This window comes from Triturus cristatus, chromosome 4_2 (genome assembly GCF_964204655.1).
Source record: "Triturus cristatus chromosome 4_2, aTriCri1.1, whole genome shotgun sequence".
Taxonomy (NCBI): Eukaryota; Metazoa; Chordata; class Amphibia; order Caudata; family Salamandridae; genus Triturus; species Triturus cristatus.
Window position 1 is genome coordinate 882,039,722 of NC_140586.1, and position 21,459 is coordinate 882,061,180.

The 21,459-nt window shown below is 45.5% G+C and overlaps 1 protein-coding gene across 5 annotated transcripts in view; it reads right to left on the reverse strand.

The window, feature by feature from the left end:
- The window catches only part of LOC146835324 (uncharacterized), an 84,856-nt gene extending 65,440 nt beyond the window's left edge, over positions 1 to 19,416 (reverse strand). For 3 of the 5 annotated variants that reach the window (XM_085602907.1, XM_085602905.1, XM_085602906.1), the window contains exon 1: positions 19,199 to 19,398. The gene's annotated coding sequence lies outside the window, so the exon portion shown is untranslated. Of the gene's footprint in view, positions 1 to 19,198 lie in introns of all 5 variants that reach the window. The other 2 variants (XM_085602904.1, XM_085602903.1) reach the window with 1 other exon arrangement.
- Between the last annotated feature and the right edge of the window lie 2,043 nt (positions 19,417 to 21,459).

Here is a 21,459-nt window from a genome sequence, read left to right on the forward strand (position 1 = left end):
ATTATACCTGCGCCAGGTATAATGTATGCAGGGTGGGTGTTACCCCGCAAGAAGCCTTGCAGAAGTGGCGCATTGAAATCTATGAGAACTCAGTGCGCCGCTTCTTGGACCCCATTGCGTCAATATCTTACCCCTGCCTCACGGCAGGTGTAAGACTGATGCATTCTCTTTCACGTGGGGCTGTCCCATGTGAAAAGACACATCGCTGGATTTGTATCTATTTTGAAACACACCCCAGCAATGCATCACTGTTGCGCTTACAGATACGTCAGAAATACTGACGTATCTGTAACTCCTTGCGACATGATGCGTCATACAGTAACTATGATGCATCCATCATGTCGCAAGGAGGGCGCACTAAGAATTGACGCATCCCTGTTTTCACACAGCGATACATCACTTCTCATAAATAAGGCCCTAAATGTGTTTACAGCCAATATTCAGGGATAGTTATGTGTGTTTTAAATATTGTACCACACCAGCAGCTCACCAATATTACTGCAAATAATCCCTGTGATGCCCTCCCATTTCTTATATGTTAGGCCTTGTTTGATATAAAAGAAACTTTTTTTTATGTATATTGCATGAAACAAACACAAAATTTCTCTGCAAAATGGCTGTACTAGACTCTCACACACCAGCTACATAAAAAATAAAGTAAAGGAAAACAGTATTTAAAACAATCTGTTTAAGAAATTTGCAAGGTCATGAGGGCAAAAGTCTGGAGAATGGAGAGGACTGCCAGGGGGCCCCCTGAAAGGCTGGGGCCTGGGGCCAGAGCCCACTTGGCCCATGCATTAAAACGTCTCTGGGCTACCTCCCCTGTTGTGATGTAATGGGTTGGATGTCCCGGTCTTGTTGGACCAACCAGCTTTACAATGCTCCCGCTTGGTTTTCCTCTCTATGCGCCCGTGCTGCGTATGCCCTGAAGTTATATCTGCGGAGGTCTGCTAGTACTTTGGTGTATGCCGTTTTGACTTCTGCCTTTTGAGTTGGTGACGCCCTTCCAGCATCCATGTCTTTAGTTAGGGTCGCCAGTTTGTTTTCTGTTTCCTATAACTGTCGGTCTAATGTCCATCAAACCTTTATTATCTGTCTGACACATGTTGCTCTGATAACCACTTTGAAGAGAGGAGTTGGCCTAACGGCTTGGGTGGTCGTCCTCGAATCTGGGGAGCTAGGTTCGAGTCTCGGCAACGACGCTGATCATCCGGTGATTCTGGGCAAATCACCTAATCTCCCCGTGCCTAACAAAAAATGAATGTGTACTCTTGTAACGCAACTGGTGCTATGTAGAGCGCTTTTATACCCGATTCGGGTCAAGTTTGCGCTATATAAAACTCTTTAAAATAAAATAAGGCGTCCATCTCCAGGAGGAGGACGTATTGTGGGTGTTCACTGCAAAGTAACCTCGAATGCTGTCCTCTTGTTTGTGGCGGAACACCTATTCGTCAAGGCAATTGCGAGGGAGCTTCCAAGTGGAGACCGGGGTGGGAGGGGTCGCCGTCTAATAGTCAGTAGATGTGCATCGTGATCGGATATGACTCTTTTCAGGTAGTCGGTGTGCTGTGTCATACGGATGATTGACGGGGAGCAGAAGAAACGGTCAAGGCGCACATGTAGGTTGTGGGGGGTGGATAGGAAGGAGCATAGTTTGGTTGATGGATGTCGCTCCCTCCATGCGTCTACTAAGGACTAGTGTTTCACCCAAGTCCTAAATCGGCCTGTTTGTGGGTGAGCCATTGTGTGCATGGCAGGTGGATAAGACCTGTCTAGGGTTATAATCTCCTCCCAAAATCCAAGGTATCGTTGAGAATTGTGCCAGGACTACCGACAGGGAGTCGCAGAATTTTCCCTGTTCATTGTTTGGTGCGCAAATGCTACCTACTAGTATCAGTTGGCCATCCAAAAGCCCTTCTATGAGTGCACATCGTCTTTCCCTGCTGACCTCCTAAAATGCCACCCCTGGGCTAAGCCACACCATCGTCCCTCGCGCGTAGGCTGACTACGTAGTAGCGCAGAGAGTGCCTTGCCAATGTCTGTGTAATCGTTCTAGGTCTGTCGGTGTGACTCTTGCAGCAGGGTGATCTGTGCTTGCTGTCTTTTGATGTAAAAGTAGACTGCGTAGGGTTTGCATGCATCCCTCGTATATTAAGGGTGAGAAAACGGATATCTGTTATCGACGCCATAGTGGAGTGGGTGTGGTGGGTATGTGGGATATCCGCAGAGGTCCTCCGTGAAAGGGGCCCCTGCCCTGTCTGCCTGTCATTTATTATTGCCGCTGCAACCCAATTGGGGTATCCTGTCACAGGATGGGAGGGGAGCATTGAGGTGGGTAATAACTGTGGTGGGAAAAAGATCCCAATTCTGTGGACGCACCACAACCGGCAGTACGTCCAAACTAAACATGGTGCGATCACACTAGTGTACTTAGGGGGGGGTTGTGTTGTCGTATCCAAAGAGCTCGCTATATGCGTTGGTCCTTTAGAAAATCTCTGTGCTCGGTGGGACCTCTTATATTTAAAGGTGTATGCTATGTGTTTTTCAAAATTGGTCAGGCTGTGTTCTGTGTATCTTTAGACTGAGTGGAGGGTGTTACATAGTGTAGGTAGGTACGTTTTCAAATCCATGACAGTTGTCCATTAGATCAGTGTATCTGTGGTTTAGGTACATTTTCAAATCCATGACAGTTGTCCATTAGATCAGTGTATCTGTGGTTTGGGGAGTTACTTGCAGTGGAGTCACCGACTCCTCTGGCTGCACCAGTGTCGCTTGATTCATCTTCTGTTGTGAAGATGTGGGGGCCTCTCTCACTGTCCGAGGCTTCTGAAGCGGGGCCAGTTCTGCGGCCTCCTGCATGGCCTTTTTCGTTCCGCTAGGATTTGCTCCAGATTGGGAGGACTGGTTATCACTCCCCGTGGTTGTGGCGTGGGTCGCAGGCGCGACTCCTGCTCCCATCGTCGATTGTTCCTCTGTCCCTGTTCGCTACGTGCAGTTTCCCTTGGTGCATTGCCTTGTTATTGGATTTCCAGCCAGTCGTAGGCAGTTTTTGGGTTCGTGAAAAATGTGGTAACTCCGTCATGTAAAATTTTGAGCTGAGCTGGGAAGAGTAGGGAGTATTGTATTCCCTCTTGGCGGAGGAAGCGCTTTATTTCGAGGAAGGACATTCATTGCCGCTGCACTGCCCTGGAATAATCTCGAAACATTATTACTTGTTTGTCTTCCACTTGGAGGGGTCCCCCTGTCTAGTGGCCCGTAGCACTGCGTCCCTATATTGTAGGGGTGATCCCGGGGGTGAGCGTCTCGCCGGGACCCGATGTGCCCATTTCACCGAGAAGAAGGCAGTTAGTTCTGAGGCAGGTGTGAACGATCTGAGCCATGTCTCTAGAAAATTGATTGGGTCAGATCCTTCCATTCCTTCTAGAAGATTGATTACCCAGATGTTGCTCCTTCAGGAGTGACCCTCCCGGTCATTGGTTCGTCCCCCGAGAAGAGTGACTCACCTCCGAAGCTCCCCCAGGATCTACTGGTGTGCTTTGGCCATAGGTTGCAGGGTAGTAGCAGTTTTTTCCCCATCTGCTACCTTGTCTGCTAATTTACGGTGGTCATCCAGTAGTAGATTGAGATCTGTGGCTAAAGCCCCAAACTTATCCTCCATGGTAACGCTAGAGTGTTCAATTGCAGCGAGCACCGTATTGTGTTTGTCCGACATTGAGAGCGTGGGCACCGCATCCTCCTTCGCATGTTGGTTTCTGGTGGACAGCGATGGATTTTGCGTTGCTGGCAGCGCCTGTTGCCACGCGTTTGAACGTAGCCTCCCCATTATGTGTTGCTTAAATGGTGGATCTTCGTTTTGTGTTTTTATAGCTGCCTTATGAGATGTAACTGGTAGGTATTCAAGTTTCGGGGGGTTCCCACTGTGGTTTAGTTCGTGGCGCTGGGATTGGTGTTTTTATTTCCTGGCGTGGGGCTCTATGCCTGTTGTTCCTCTGGTATAAACAGGAGTAAACCCATAGGCCTAGTTGAGATCTGGGTGAGGGAGTATAAAAAAACAATATCTCAACCGGTATTATTGAAAAGACTGGTAATTAGGCATGCACAAAACATTACAAGAAAAGAAGGTAGGGAGACTCATAGTTCCTTTGAATGTGCCAAAGGCGGCATGTATTTGGATGAATTCAAGAAATTTCGCAGGACAAGCAAGAGTGGGAAGAGTACGGGAAAATTGGGAACAGTTGAAACCGCACTGTAAGCAATTAATACATAAGTAACCCGAAAAAACTTTGTGCACACAAGGGCTTGTGACACTCAAAGGTCGACAGCGCAAGTGACAAGTGAAAACAGCGAAGGTGCAGAGTGAAAACGTGACAAATAAATACAAAAGGAACTTCTGGTTCACAGGGAATTATTTGCAGGAATTTTACAGATTTTAGGCATTTTAGTGAACCATGGTAAAGGGCACCGGAGGTTGCACTGGTATGTCGACGGCGTTTCAATCCTAACGATTTAGGATCATCATCAGGACCAGGTTACTGAATGAAGGTGTTGAATGCCAGGGGATGGAGGAGGAGAATGTAGGTGGATCAGCAAGGCTTGAACCAAACGCGGATGATGCGAATAGTGCAAGGAAGGGAGTAAGAAGAAAGAAGGGGCAGCTTTGGCCCTGGCCGCCATCTCGGTACCTGCTCGCTGATCTTCTTCTGTCTGGTCTGCAGCGGCGGCTCTCAGCTCTAGTCAGTCGTCCCTATTGCCGCTGGGTCCCCGGTTTGATCTTCTCTCCGCGAGCTGTGACGCTTCTCCATCCGGCTACGTAACCCTCGTAGCCCGCGCTGACATTTTGGACGTGGTCGTGCTCCGGGATGGAATGTCTCGGCATGCTGTGGGGACCTCTACTCAGTGATTGCGGCTGTTTTCGGCCGCTCCGCCGCCATCCACTGCATTTCCACTTCTTTTCTAGTGGTATGGCAGGCCCCACCGGTGTGGATTAACGCCGATGGTAGGGCAGCGACGTGGAGCTCTAGGTGAGCACGACCGCCATCTTGGCGTGCTTAGCCACGCCCTCAACAAAAATGTTTTTTAAAGCAGTGTGGCTGTGCCGAAGAAAAGAAAGGCGTGGTTGCCATTATTGAAGATGAAGTGCGGCATGCTGCTTTAAAACATATATATATGTGTGCAGTGGCAAAATTGAGTTTGGTGAGCCGCAAACAAGAAAAGAAAGGCGCGGCTGCCATTATTGCAGCTGAGGCATGCCAGCAGGCAGGAGAAAGTGGCAGGAGAAAGTGATTGAAGAAAATAATGCTCACAGGTTGTAATTAAAACATCTAGAGTAACAACACATGTAACAGGGGCAGACCTAATGCAAGGTTACAACAGGCGAAAAGGAGATAGTAAGGAGGGACTACTAAGCGTATTAACGAATCAAAATGCCACCACTTACAAAGGACAGTAACAGAAGCCAATTGAAAAGATGGGCAGAAAATGGGCGGAGCTCAAAGTTCATACCTGAATACAGCATGTCTCGAAGAGACAGAAGAGCTGCCTAGGCGAGACTTAAAAAGACACAACAAGGACACCACTTTCCCCCCTTTCATGAGTTTAAATGGTGCTTTACCGGCGATGAAATGAGGTGCAAATCTATAAGCCCACACTAAATCTCGGATAGCTACTTCACAGTCTAAACTCAAAAACGTACCCTCCCTTCCAAGTAGCTATGATTAAGGAGAGAGAGAGAAAGAAAACTGCACTTAGAGGAGGGAAGAGGAGAAAATCTCTTTTTATGTATAACCCTCACCCACTCTAGTAGTGGCATGCTTCATCATTGGGTTCACCCTGACTCCTAAAGGTCAGAGTGGGCTCAACCATTTTCCAGGGAGCTCTTTAGAGAAGACTTGATTTTTTCGTCTGGGGTTTTACATTTAATAAAAATCCCACTCTCACCCCATGGTATCCCTTTATTAGTGGGGGAGCAGAGAAGATTAAAAGCTATGGGAAGGGGAGAGACTGCGTGGAGACATAAAACACTAGTGGAATTTGCCGATCTACCACATGGGCAGAGTGTCATTATTCAAAATGATGGCTCTACCACTCATACTCTGTGTCCTGCAAAACACCCCATGCAGAATTCCCGATTCCATCTTCAAAGTTATGGAGGGGGAGCAATGAAACCTTCTGTGGGAGAGAGGCAGGCCCCGAATAGATTTGCGCAAACTACCTTTGCGGAGTGTCAGGGTGTCGGACTAGCAGTCCCGGACATTCAATCAATCAATCAGGCGTTTGTAAAGCACGCTACTAACCCGTGACGGTCTCAAGGCGCGGGGGCGGCTCCGGATCAGTTGAAGAGCCAGGTCTTGAGGTTCTTCCTGAACCTGTGCAGGGTCAGGGAGCATCTGATGTTCACAGGGAACTCGTTCCAGGTTTTGGCTGCGATGTAGGAGAAAGCTCTCCCGCTGGTTCTGTTTCTGCGAATGTGGGGGACCTCTGCCAGGTTCCTTTTTGGTACGTGGAAGGATACTCTCTCGTTGAGGAAATGGGTCCGATGTTCTGGAGGGATTGGTGGGCATGGGTGAGGAGTTTGAAGGTGACCCTCTTCTCGACGGGGAGCCAGTGGAGGCCTCGTAAGTGTTGGGTCATGTGCTCATGGCACGGGGTCCCGAGGGTGAGTCTGGCTGCGGCGTTCTGGATGATCTGGAGCCTGTGCAGGAGAGTCTTGTTGATTCCGGCGTAGAGGGCATTGCGTAGTCCAGTCGGCTAGTAATGAGTGCGTGGTTGACGGTCCTTTTGCAGTCTGGGGGGGATCCACTTGAAGGTCTTACGGAGGATGCGGCAGCAGTTGAAACTAATGGAGACAACAGTGTCGATCTGGCGGTTCATGGAGAGGGAGGAGTCAAAGATGATGCAGAGGGTCTGAGCATGGTCTGTAGGGGTGGGCTCCCTAGGGCGGACGGCCACCAGGTTGTGTCCCAGGCAGAGGTGCAGGGACCGAGGAGGAGGACCTCGGTCTTCTCTGAGTTTAGCTTCAGGCAGCTGTCCTTCATCCTGGCTGCCACGTTCTTCATACCTTCCTGGAAAGAGAGTCTGGTGTCTTCGGGGTTCTGTGTGAGCGAGAGGATGAGTTGGGTGTCGTCGGCGTAGGATACGATGCTGAGCCCATGCTGTCTGACGATGGCGGCAAGGGGTTGCCATGTAGATGTTGAAAAACGTGGGGCTGAGTGATGATCCCTGGGGTACTCTGCAGTTGATTTCCGTGGGTTTGGAGAGGAAGGGAGGGAGTCGGATCCTCTGGGTTCTGCCGGAGAGGAAGGATTGGATCCAGTCGAGGGCGGCTCCTTGTATTCCTGCATAGTGCAGTCGGGCTGCGAGAGTGCGATGAGAGACGGTGTCGAAGGCTGCGGAGAGGTCTAGAAGGATGAGGGCCGTGGTGTGTCCCTGGTCAAGTAGCATGTGGATGTCATCAGTGGCGGGCGAGGAGGGTGGTCTCGGTGCTGTGGTTGCTGCGGAACCCAGACTGGGAGGCGTCCAGGATGGAGTTTTCTTCTATGAAGGCGGTCAGCTGGGCGTTTACGAGTCTCTCGGTGACTTTGGCCGCAAAGGGGAGGAGAGAGATGGGCCGGAAGTTTTTCAGGACATTGGGAGTTATTACTTAGCGTCTCAACTGATCGACATCAATGGTTGGGTTTTTGAGTTGCAGACAGAGCCTGCATACAGGATCGACAGACATGCGATGGGAAGCGGAGGGCACTTAGCGGCACTCTACTGGAAACAACGAGGGAAAGAATTGCCATCGCACACACACACAAGGTCAGAAGAGAATGGCACTCCGCTACTTGACTGCTGGCGTGGGACTTGAGGCTGGCTCAGCAGACACCACTTTGGGAGAGCGATGAACTGGGTGACATAGGGCACCTGCAGGGATTACGCAAATAGAGCTTGATAGGTTTAGACACCGTTGGAGATGTATGGCGAGGTGGGAAAATGCTAACTTTTGCGAAACTCAAGGCTGAATATAAATTGAGAATCTGACCTAGCACTAATAGAGGACGATTGGCAGGAAGCAATTCAGAGCCCCAGAGAAATTGCCATACGGGTAAGATTTAGATTGATTCCGCTGAGAATCCTGCATAGATCCTGCATCCCACGGACGCTCCACCATAGACTGTGCTGGTCAGACTTGGACCATTACATCACGGGATCCATTGAGACTGGTACTTTTTTCCACATTATCTGGGAATGCCCTAAGATACAACGGTTCTGGGTCCGTATCATTGGAGTAATGTCCGAAGTACTAGGCACACAGGAACCCCTAGATGCTCGCTGGCACTTGCTGGGCTTCACAGGGTAGAACAACTGGCCATCTCACATGAAAACCTGGTTGGCATTAGCATCCGGAGGGGCAAAGCAAAACATAGCCTGCTTTGGGGGGCACAAGAACCAGCAAAGCTCACCAACTGGAAGCAAGACCCAGACAGGTGCATCCTGGCAGAAAAAGTTGTATACAAAAGTAGGAGGTGCCTTAAAAAATGGGAGACAATATGGATTCCATGGCACAAATATAGATCCTAGGTCCACGAAGACACAAGTGTTGAGGAACAAAGTAGAAACAGTTTTAAAAACAACTGAGGGAGCGGGGGTTTCTTTCTGTGATGGGCACTGTATCCCTGACCTGAAACTGCTGATGGTGTTAAATGTAATAACTATCTACGACAATGGATTTTTGTATGTTTGTTTGTTAATAAAAAGACTTTTAAATAAAAAAGCAATGGGAAGGAGCAGCCAGGATATTGTGGTCCTATGACCTTAAGGTAAAAGTGCCAACATGTTTCTGCCCTACTCTGTTGGCCCATATAGGTCCTGGTGATTCTTCAGGGCAGTACTAGAGAAGAGATCCCCCAGTAACGTCACCTTGTAACTTATACAGGTGGATGCATATTATGCTAAAGGTCAACTTCAGCATGCAAACAAGAACAATGTCCTTGCTGTGTAAAGGATTTTCCTGTGAACAGAAAGAACAGTAGCATGATTACGGTTTCAGGTTGCCCGAGACTCCTTTATCATGACACAGTGACAGATAAAAGTCATCTATATTTTTGTCATGTTTCGCTTGAGTGCCAATTTCTCTACAGGCTAAGCATTTCATATTTTACTTTGTACTTTTTGTGAGTCCACGTTTCGGACTAATCTCATAAATAGGCTTCAGCAAATGCCATAAAAACAAGCGAGAAATAGCGTGAGGTTTTCAATGTAACCACTAAAAAGACACAGAAACTCAGAGGGACAGTGACCATTGGAGGCTGAATAGCAGTGACATGCAAAATTACAAACACACACGTTATGTTATGTTAGGTTAGTTTTGTAGAGCGCAGAGCTACCCACCTAGGGTTTCCCAGCGCTAACACGTGGAGACATTATCAAACACACATATAAATGCATTCAATTGTTGACTTACCCCAGCTCTAAATAAAATATACTTTTCAGGGGGCAGAGGGGTTGGCCCTGTGGTCAAACTCTGGGGTGAAGGTAAAATCGAAGGGAAGAAGAGACAGAGCGCATAAGGTTAAGAGCGCCAATTCGGATAGTCTGTCATTTGTGACAGCGTTATTTTCAGTCTTCATTCCAGTCGATAGCCTGTAGACTGGTCATACTTCCTGCATCAAGGGTTCCCACCCGCAGCAAAACTGTCTGGCGTGACCGCTCCCCTTGGCTGGTAGTGTGCTGTGTGTGCGGGACTCATTAGATCTGCCCGGTGCTCGCCTACTCGCGCTCAATTTCCAGCCATGTGACCCACGTGGCGTGATTACGCTTGCATTTATGACTCACTGCTCTTATCAATGAAAGAGTAGGTGGGGGTGACCCAATTTTAAGGATATTGAGCACAGCTGGGATCAGTTAATGTTGCCGTGCTTCACCCTGTAGTTAGTGTCATGATTGTGTGCCCGACACTCTTGGGTGTAGCACACGTCATGGCATCGCCCGACATACGGGCTTGCAGACTTTCATCAAGATGTGTTGTCAATAGGCCATGGCCGAACATTATGGTTTATGGAGTCCTACAGCATGCAGTAGATTAGAGAGACACTCCTAACGCTGTTTTAGCGCCATATGATAGGTAGACGTTTCAGAGATAGTTTTTAAACTTGGTGTAATGTAATGGGAGGACGTTTAGGAAGTAGTTTCAAACTTTGTAAGACGCTAATGTGTCTTATTTCCTGGTAAAGTATTTATTGGTCACAAGAGGCATGCTAGATCGTTTTGGATAAAACGGGGGGCTTATACATGATATATGTGGGCTATCAGACTAAATGTAGCCCCCTTTTCACCCGTTTCATGGGGCATACTTTTTTTTAAATTAGTATTGTGACATTGATAGTGTGTGTGTATTACGTGTGACAGGTTCATGAGAGTTATAGATTTAGCTGGTGCCATGGAATGGCATTATTTGGTCCTATTATATTGGTCCATAGCCTGTTTTGTTCTTTGTTCCTTCTCCAGGAGTCTTTTGACAGTGTTGTGGCCCGGGGTCAGTTTCTCAATGATTGACCATCTGTGATTGGAACCAATCTGTGAATTGTGATAACGCTTCCAAAATGGAATCGATACCAGAGACTATCGGTCTTCCTGGCGGAGGATTTCTATTTGAATTTCTATGCGAATATTTGGTAAAGAGTAAAATTGGTATTCGTGGGTCTTTTCTAATAAGATTGGATTTTGTAAAGCCAGGTGGGGTGGGCGATCCTTTTGGGTAGCTGCTGCCAAGCTATGAACTACTCTTCCCACCCATATTGCTAGTCTTTCCTTCCACACCGCCTTCCGCAAGCAACTGAAGACCCGGCTTTTCTCCCTTCCGTTATGCTATTTATGGTCCTCTCTCCGGCAGTGGCTTTTAATCAGCTAACACTTTGACACCCTTGGGTATAATGCGCTTTACAAATCTAAAAAACCAGTAGGACTCTATCTTAAACCATAAGACTCCACAAAGGAGCAGCAATCTTGGAATGGTATCGCTCTAATCCATTCTCTAAACAAATCTAATTATGCCTACACTAACATTGCAGCCTCTTCTACTACCACTCAGGACAGTGCCTAGCATCAGTTCTCAGTACACTTCTATCCCTCTTCCACAATCAGTTATTCTCCAGTGGCTGCATGCTGAGACGCGATTGCTGCTGAATCCACCGAAGCTCCTACCAGCGAGCAGAACTCTAAACCTTGAAAATGCCTCCTGACTCGGGGATCCCCTCTCCATCACGGAAAGTGCCACATCGTGTCACGGGAAGCAACAATGCCCCTAAGCCCTCTTCTCTCCAACCAGCCAAAAGTCTCCTGATGGCTGCCCCTCTACACTAAGAGGGGTATTACCAACATAGGGCAAATCAAGGGGTAATCAGTATATTTCCCGCAGATAATATCTAACTCCTCATTACACATTGCTATCCACCCCTTTCACTAAACGGATTACACCTATGTGGCAAGCATTCATATAGAAACTGCTGATCCCTTCCATATTTAATCTGACAAGTTAATAGACACGCATATGAATCCCTAGTCAGAATCTACTGTCTCGTGAACCAACCTTTGTCTGCTCTTATGCTGCCCACTCAGACCTTGCCCCAGAGGTCTGGTTACAGCAGTGGTGACTAACCCACACCTTAGACCCCACGTCACCACACTTGAGAGATATGGCCCAAACTTCTGGAGCATAAAATATCCAATACATCTCTCAAAGAATGCTAGAAAAGAGTTTGAACACAACCTACTTAAACAACTTCCAGAGAAACTAATTGGTGATACCTACTATAGCACAAACAAAGGCATTAAAATGACAACTTCATTTTCTACTCAAAACCCCCTTCTAAATGGAGAAAACCTTCCTCCTCCACCTACAAATTACAAAAACAGTCAAAATTCACTGTGGCACTAAACTCACCACTGCTCCTTCCCAGAGTTACAGAGGGGAGATCTACATAACCATCTACAGGAAGGTTAACATGCTAATTCAAGCGACCAACCATTATCTATCTATTTTTGACCAACACTTCCCGTCTCTTCTCGCCTCACTATATTAATATTGTTTTGTCCCCCAGGACACCAATGATATGTACCTCTACTGCACCTCCGGTCACACTCCCTATGCAAGAGAGCACCTGTATGCCCACCACTATACCAACACTAGGGCACAGTCACAACAACACGGAGCTCTACAATGCACTAACTGGTCACAATAGCACCAATCCCAAGCCTAGCTCTCTCACCATTGAACCCACCTTACTCACAACCCCTACACCCAATATGGAACCCTGCCAACCCAAACCTTCCCTCCCCAGTTCCAGCTTTAATGACACTGCCCTCCTCTCAACTAAACTCCACCCGCCCTCTCTAGACATGAGACCTACCGCCTGTCCTCCCCCATATAGAACAGGATCCCTTCCCGACATATTTACCCAATTTTTCAACCAAATAGAAAAAAAATTGATTCTCTAGCTAAAGACCTCTCTCAGGTAAAAAGCGATCTTGCGAACCAGTCCAAATTAATACGCAACCCTACTCCGATGATAGAGAAATGGACTCCCCTTAAAATATCTTCTTATGTCAGCCGCCACTTCTGCATGACCTCCATCCCCCTGAGCCGCTTGTACCACAGACCCGACCGAACTCCCTATCCCCACTTGAAGTGGAATCTATTTTTAAATCATACAACACAAACACTCAACAAGTGGACCACAAATCTCCGTCCTCAATCCCAGTAATCATGAGCACAAATAGAATCCCTCGAGTTAATATACCGCCCAGACCACCCGCTCAATACACCACGATTCAGACACTACACACTACCCTTAACAACCTGAACTCCCTTTCCTGCATGCTTCTTAGCTGCAGATCAGCAGTTAAACATGCTACAGAAATATCCGAAACTATTCTCGCTGACGGCATTGACATCACATTCTTACCGGAAACCTGGCTTAACAAACACTCAACCTCCATGCTAGACTTGCTTACTCTCCCTAGCCATTCTACCATTAGATGAGCCAGACCTAAACAAATAGGGGGTGGGCTAGCGATCATCCACAAAGTTTAAATTAGACTGAACACACTAGAAACCATGGACTACTCAATCTTATAATATCTTGGAGTTGAACTCACGATAAAAGGCCCCACCCCTATCATACTCCACACTATCTATATACCCCATGGTGATCGCTTATTCTTCACTGAAGAAATAACTGGCCTAATAACAAAGTTCTCCCTTACTGACATCAAAGATATACTTCTAGGTGACTTCAATCTGCACTGGGTCGACAGAAGACACCACTGTCAGTAATCTCATATACCTTCTCAAATTAAACGACCTTAAACAACTCTGCAATGAACAGACCCACAATAAAGGCTCTGTGATAGATGCAATAATTGCTGGATACGATCTTGTCTTCCTTCAATCCATCATACCCATCGACTGGTCAAACGACCACCTAATACTGTTCTATTTCAAGGCAAACCCCAGTCCATGCTCAGCATCAGCCAATAAACTAATGTACTGGACAAGGAACTTCAAACAAATCCCACTAACGGATCTAGAATTCATGATAAATGCTCATCTACACTCTCAACCTCACCGTCGCTTTGTAGATGACCTCACCACCCTCTATAGCTCAGTGACGACTGATGTTCTTGACCAAGTGTTCCCTCTCAAACTAAAGAGTTCTAGAAAAGTTGAAGTCCAGATCCTGGTTCAACTCAGACCTTAACAATGAGAGAAGACACCCAAGACTGACCGATAGGTTATGGAGACAGAACCGCGCACAGGCACATTTCGCACTCCTCACGTCTCTCCTACAAAAAAACACATCTTTAAGGAAAAAGTCACTTTCTTTCACAACCAACATGACCGTGCGAAGAACAGACCAAGGGAGCTCTTCAATATAATTAAACAACAAATGAACCCTTACCCCCAACACAAAACAATAGCCACTAACAAACGCTGTGTAGAAATAGCCATCTTCCTCTCTGACAAAGTTGCAAAAATTGAACGATCGCTTATCCCAGACTCAAGACTATCACCCATCCTGATTACTCCACTGATATGCAAATTTCCATGGAAACTACCCCCAAAACTCAACAAATGACTAGGAGGGAACCAAGAAGTACCAATACCAACATTGATCTCCTCCAACTAAAAAACAATGCTAAAAGGACAGATTTCAAACTGATGACAGAAGATCAAAAGAATCGCAAACTTGAAGCCCACAACCAACACTACTGACCCTCTCCCCTCCACCTTAGAACAGAACCTTAACAATAACATCTCTCCTTTTCTTACTTAAATCATAAATGCCTCTCTCTTTCCTGGCAGCGTTCCCAATTCCCTCCAATAGGACAAGTCATACCCCTCCTTATAAAAACCGGTAATGACCATAATGACTTCAAAAACCTCAGTCCAATCACAAACCTTCCATTCCTAGCTAAAACTAACATAAATGTGTCCTGATACAACTCACCCAGCATATAGATGAATTCAACCTTCATGACACATTCCAATTGTGCTTCAGGAGAGGCTGCAGCACTGAAACGGCTATGCTCAATATTTCTGATGACATTCACAAATCCTTAGCTGAAGGTGACTCATGCCTCCTTATCCTACTCGACCTACCAGCGGCTTTTGATAGGTAAACCTTGCAGCTTTACTCAAGACTCTCACTGGTATCAATAGCACAGTGTTAAAATGGTTCACATCCTACCTGCAACATCGTTCTCAATAAATAAAAATCAACAGTTGTCTCTCGAAGCCTGTTCCAGCACCACAAGGTGTTCCTCAAAGTTCAATCCTTTCTCCTGCTCCATTTAATCTCTTCAAGGAACCCCTCACAATTCTTCTGAAACAAGCAGAGGTCAAATATCACCTATATGCAGACGACAAACAATTCTACTACAAAATAACGTCACCTAGAGACATCCTCCACCTGAAAGCCACACTAAACAAAATACAAAACTGGTTAAGTTCCAACTGCCTGAAACTGATCCTCAGCAAGACTGAACTGCTACTCCTGTCCCCTACAAACAATCCTCTACCAATCCAAGAATGGCTCAAGAACTTGAACCCTCTAAACTGCTCTCTTTCACTTTCCAACTCCGTAAAATCCTTGGGTATCACCCTTGACAGAAACATGCTAATGAAGGAGCACAACAACAATTAAGCTAAAAGAGCCCCTTTCACACTAAAACACCTCAAATAAATCAAACCTTTTATCCCCCCCCCAATGACGTTAAGGCTGTAGTGCAATTGCTCATCCTCTTTAAACTCGCCATCATCACTGGTACTCCAAACTTCACCTTGCACCCCTGAAAGCCACTCTTAATGTGGCAGCCAGACGACTCAGAGGAATAAAGCGGTTTGATCACATCTCAACTTCACTTAAGAGTCTCATCTGGCTTCCCATTGAAGGAAGATGCAACTTCCCGATCGCCTGTATCACCACAAAGCCCTTCATACAAAGAAACCTAACTTTCCAAAGCAGTTAGATGCCAGGCACTGAGAAGTTCCAACTCATTTCTTCTATGATGCAACCCTTCTGTTCTTGCTTTAAATGAGACCTTAATTCTCTGATACTTAACAATTGCTTCAACTCTCATACAAGTTATCTACATTTCTCAAAGACCTTGCCCTACTCTACAGACTCCGTTGTAGTCTCCTGACCCAGTCAGTCCCTACTTTAGCAATAAAGTCATTACCTTTTTGCTGCATTGTGTAACAGCATTACCTTTTGCTGTATTGTTATGTACTCCGCTTATGAGTTCTCACTATTTTAACAATGTTTTGCATATACCTCCCGTTAACTGCATTTGACCTACAAGTAACCTCACATGTATCTCATATTATCCTATGTGCACTACTTGTAAAGCGAGATGATACCTTCGGGTATAGGCTGACCTAAATATAAATCTCTAAATAAATAAACAAACAGCATTGTGCAAAATTTCCCTCTAATCCTTTTACCTCTACATCCACTCCGGCCACCAGAAATCATTTCTTATCCTATGCTTAGTGGCACTTATACCCAGATGGCCTACTTGAGCTGCAGTGGTGGCATCCATAGGGCATGCTGCGGGGCGGTGGGGTGAGGCAGGGGAGGGGAGGGTGGGTGGGTAGTAAACTCAGACATACGTCGTATGTCAACTTATCACCTCTTACCAATAATCCTCCTTCCAAACTTAACTCATCCACCACTTTCCAGTAAGACTGCAAAGTTTTTTACCTTGGCCACCCAAATTTCACAAAATTCATGACCTTTATCAATTCAGCACCTTCCCTCAACCAATCACACAATCCCATCATATCGGAGCAAATGACCAGATTTTGAACTCTGGCAATGATACAGTCCTCAATTTCTTCCTGTACATCCACCTCACACAAATCTCTTCAACTGGTAACTGAGACAGAACGTCTGTTATAATGTTCTTTCTTCCTGCAATGTATATCACACTTAAACATAACTAATAATTTGATAGATAATCTGGCCATGGTGTTCTTAATTTTGTTCCAGACAAAATATCAACGAGTGGTCTGTGATCTGTCCTTAAACAAAAGTTTCTTCCCAGCCATATTTAAACTTGTCAACACCCCAAACACGTCATCATTTCTTTTTCTATTACAGAATATCTTGTTTGAAATTCTTTTGTTCTTCTGGAAGCAAACCCAATAGAGAATTTCTTGCCATCCGTTATCTGTGGCAAAACGGGCCCCATGCCATACGCACTAGCATCCACAGTCACAACATTTTTTTATCTTTCCACACACGACTGTAGTGCGGGAGCAGAGATAATACTTTGTTGTATGTGATCAAAACTTTGTTGACATATTGCAGACCATTCAATTTCTACATCTGTTTTTAACTGTTGCCTAAAGCATTTAGGCAGGTCTGCAATTTTTTTTATAAAACTTTCCATAGAATTCACACAGACCTATAAAAAGACCACAGTTGGTCTTTATCAGTCAGATGCGGTGCATTTACAATGGCATCAAGAAAGCTCAGTTTGGGTTTAACCCCATCAGATGTCAACACATGGCCTAGGTACTCAACTTAATTTACTCCATAGATACATTTGTCTTCTCCGATAGTAAGCCCACTGGATTCCAAGGTGGACAGCACTCTTTCAACACGTCTTTCGTATCAGCAAATATCAAGATGTCATCCTGAAATATTGCTACATTTGAGATGTTCTTGAACATTTTCGTCATGACCTTTTGAAATACAGAAGCAGATGGGGCCACCCTAAACTGGAGGGACGAGAGCACCTGATGACACGTCGCTTTAAGGTAAATTTGGACTGACCTACAGCAGATACTTCCTCTTTTGCAAGCTCCACATATAAAGTGAGCATAAAGCAGTGCACTGTGTACAGATTACCTTTTCTGTAAACATTTCTCATAGTATAGTAAAAATGAATGCAGCATGCACACATTTCTTCTTTTGGAAGTCCTCCCTTATTGGATTATAAAAAACCAGTGCACTGTAAATTCTCCACACGGAGCAGTCAGTGTGCACAGATTTCTCACAGTGCAGTATAAAGCAGTGCAGTGTGCACACATTTCTCAAAGTATATTAAAAAGCAGTATAGCGTGCACAGATTTCTTAGTGTATTAAAAAGCAGTGCACTGTGCACAGATTTCCTGTTTAAGCTGCAAATACCTCCAAGTGCAGTAAAAAGCAATGCAGTGCACATATGTTTCATGATTTGTCGTAGTACAGCAAAAAGCAGTGCAGGGCGCTAATAGTGTTCTAACAGTATAGCAGAAAAGCAATGAGGTATGCACACGTTTCTTATTGTGCAAAAAAATCTGAGTAGTGTTAAAAGATTTCTCAAAGTGCATTAAACAGCAATTCAGAATGTACAATCCACTGAGCACATGTCTCATGCTGAACAGCAGCGTAGTGTGTATAGATTCCCCATAGTGCAGTAAACAGCTCTAAAGTGTACATTGATTTCTCCTAGTGTAGTAAAAAGCAGTGCAGCGTGCCCTTATTTCTCAAGGGGTCATAAACAGTAGAGCAGTATGCACTTATTTCGCACAGTGCAGCAAACAGCAGCATGCAATGCTTCATCACATGCTAGTAAATGCAATGCAGTGAGTACACAAAGCGCAGCAAACAGCAGTGCAGTGTGCACAGATGTCAGTGCAGCAAAAAGCAGTGCAGCCCATATGTTCCCATCACACAGAAAAAAAGTGTGGTGTGAACGGATTAATTAGTGTATTAAGATGCAGTGTGTAGAGAGTTTTCATAGTGTAGTATAAAGCAGTGCTTATTGTTTGGATTTCTCGGTGTATTAAGATTCAGTGCAGTGTGCACAGGTCCCTCATATTGTAATATGATGCAGTGCAGCGTGCACAGATTTCTTACGGTGTAGTAAACAGCAGTGGAGTGTGCACAGGTTTCTCATAATACAGTAAAAAGCAGTGCAGAGACGCCTCATATTGCAGTAAGTAGCAGTGCAGTGTGCACAGATTCCTCATAGTGCAGTAAAAATCAGTACAGCGTGCAGATTCTTCACAATGCAGTAATATGCAAAGCAGCATGCACATATTCCTCACAGCAGTGCTGTGTGCACAGATCCGCCAGAGTGCAGTAAGATTCAGTGCAATGAGCACAGATTTCTCACAGCGCAGTAAAGTGTAGTGCAGTGTGCACAGATTCCTCATATTGTAGTATAATGCAGTGCAGCATGCACAGATTCTTCACAGTGCAGTAAAAAGCAGTGCAGAGACTACTCATAGTACAGTAAAAAGCAGTGCAGTGTGCACAGATTTCTCATAGTGCATACGAGACAGAGCTGTGTGCTTGGCGTGTGCATTAAAAAGCAGTGCAGCATGTACAGATTCTTCACAGTGCAGTAATATGCAGAGTAGCATGCACAGATTCCTCACAGTGCTGTATAAAGCAGTGCTGTGTGCACAGATCAGCCAGAGTGCAGTAAGATGCATTGCAATGTATGTGCACATTTTTCTCACAACGCAGGAAGATGAATTGCAGTGTGCACAGATTCCCCTCTTTAACACAAAGGATGAACACAAACACCCCCAGGGCCGGTTGGAAAGCCCCCCAGAGGTCTCCGGATAGAAGAGCCCAGCTCAGTCGGCTCCTGGCAGAGATTTCCTCCAGAATTATTCAGTCTATTTCTGCAAACACAGCAGAAGGTGCTGACAATCTCCTACCTGAGCAGAAACCTATGCAGATAATCCTCGGCTCTCGTCTCCTGGGGCTTAAGTGGGGCAGGTGCAGATTTGGGGCCTCAAGGGCGCCTGTGAGGGTCTGAAATTGAAGATACCCGCACAGACAAGCAGGGGGTTCTTCCTCTGTAGCAGGCTGAAGAGAGACCTGAAATGATGTCAAGATCAACACCACTGGTGCTGTCTCTGCCGCTGCTGACCAGGAAGAGGAAGCCCTTCTCCCTTTGATACAATGGGCTCAGGAGATTTCATTAGCAGGTGAGGCGCGTCCTCTGCTGGTCACTAACAGAACATCTGCTTACAGTCTCCAGTCGTGAATGCATTTCACACAAACAAGCATTTTGTGTGCAGGAAAGGCCTGAATTTTAAGATGCGACAGATAGGGTTGCCATCTAAAAACCAGCTGAGATGGTAACAGAACGCTAGTCCGAGACTTGGGCGGTCTTAAGGCGCACAATACAAAAAGCAGTGGCATATCCAATAGGTCTTGTTTTTGGGACCTTATAAGTGTTTATCCATGCAGCACATTATACATTACATTAGCCATAAAAGACATCAACGTTTGTGGTAAATCAATGCGTGCACCACAGACCTCTACATAGGATGTTACAAGCAATCACAGGCAGTGAAAACAGGAGGGGAGGACGAGAGTAACAGGACGTTTAAAAACAAGTCCTGGCTTCAGCTCAAAGCCTTGTGATTCTGGGCAAGTCACGTAATGTACCTAAGCTAGTTTTCGCTAAATAAAAATTGCAAAAAAGTTCATCGAGGTATAAAAGGGGTGTGCCCTCTGTGCTCTGCTTTACAGCTCGTTACTTTAAATACTCCAAACAAGCGGCTTGAGTACTTCATGTTGGGAGGGAGGAAAGGGTTGACTGGGTGGCCAACTTCACAGGTTATTGCAGGAGTTAATAGGTGCTAAACATGGTGCCTGTAGCATATTAAAACAAAAAAAAAAGAGAAAAGCAGTTAGTGAATAATAACTGGAGCCCAGTCAGAAGAAGACTGCTGCATGCAAACCCTTCGTGCAGACAGATCACTGGGCCCTCTAAAAATTGGTGCCCTGGGCCCATGCCCAACTCGCCCATTAAAAAAGACGGTCTTTATTGTAATTATTTATTGGTGCTTGAGCAATGTCGCTGGACCGAGAAAGAATGTTTCTAATGGAACACTACTGGTGTTTAGCAATATGGTGCTGCTACTCATTCAGATTTATGTTTTGAGCTCACAATATTAATATCTTCCATGTAGAAATCCAGTTCCATAACTGTGTAGCAGGCACAAATATAAGAAATACTCTTGGGAATACCTATAAAACGTGTGGCTTTTTAGCCCTTTTGAAAAGTGTGCTTTAATTCTGCAATGAACCAACCCATTGCAAAAGTGCACTCTAGATGCTATAATCAGCAAAAAGAAGCTGATCTCCCTTCAATCCATCAAACCTATCGACTGGTCCGACCACCATCTCATACTGTTCAAGATCAAGACCCACCTCAGATCTCACACAGTCCCTTCCAACAAACATACACGTTTGTGCTAGGAATATCAAACAAATCCCTATAACTGAATTGGAATCCAGGGTCCCAACTACATTATCAACCTCTCAATATCACCGCTGATGACCTCACCACCCACTACAACACAACGATGACTGATGTTTTCGACCAAGTGGCGCCGCTCAAACTAAAACAATCTAGAAAATTACAATCGAAATCGTGGTTCAACACCAATGGCAACAATGAAAGGAGTCAGTTAAGACAGCCAGAAAAAATATGGAGACAGTACCCCTCTACAATGCACCTCACACTCCTAAGATCTGCATGGCTTTCTTATAAGAAACACATCTTTAGAGAAAAAGCCACCTTCTTTCGTAACCAACTTGATCGAGCTAAGAACAGACACAGGGCGCTCTTCAACCTGATCAAACGGCAAACTTCCCTTACATCCCCTCACGAAACAACAGCCACTTACGAACGTTGTGAAGATATTGCCAACTTCTTTACTGAGAAGTAGCAAAATTTGAGCACTTCATCAGCCTAGTTGAAAATCCGTCTTCCTTACCAATCCATCCCGTTGACTTACTTTCCCCAATGGTTGCTCCCACCCCAGATTTTGCAATTGACTAAATGGACCCAAGAAAAACTATAGTCAACTCCTATCTCAGTCAATTGAAAAATGATGCTAATTGGTCTGACTTCAAACCCATGACAGAGAGTAAAGTCTACAATATAATTGCAAACTTGAAG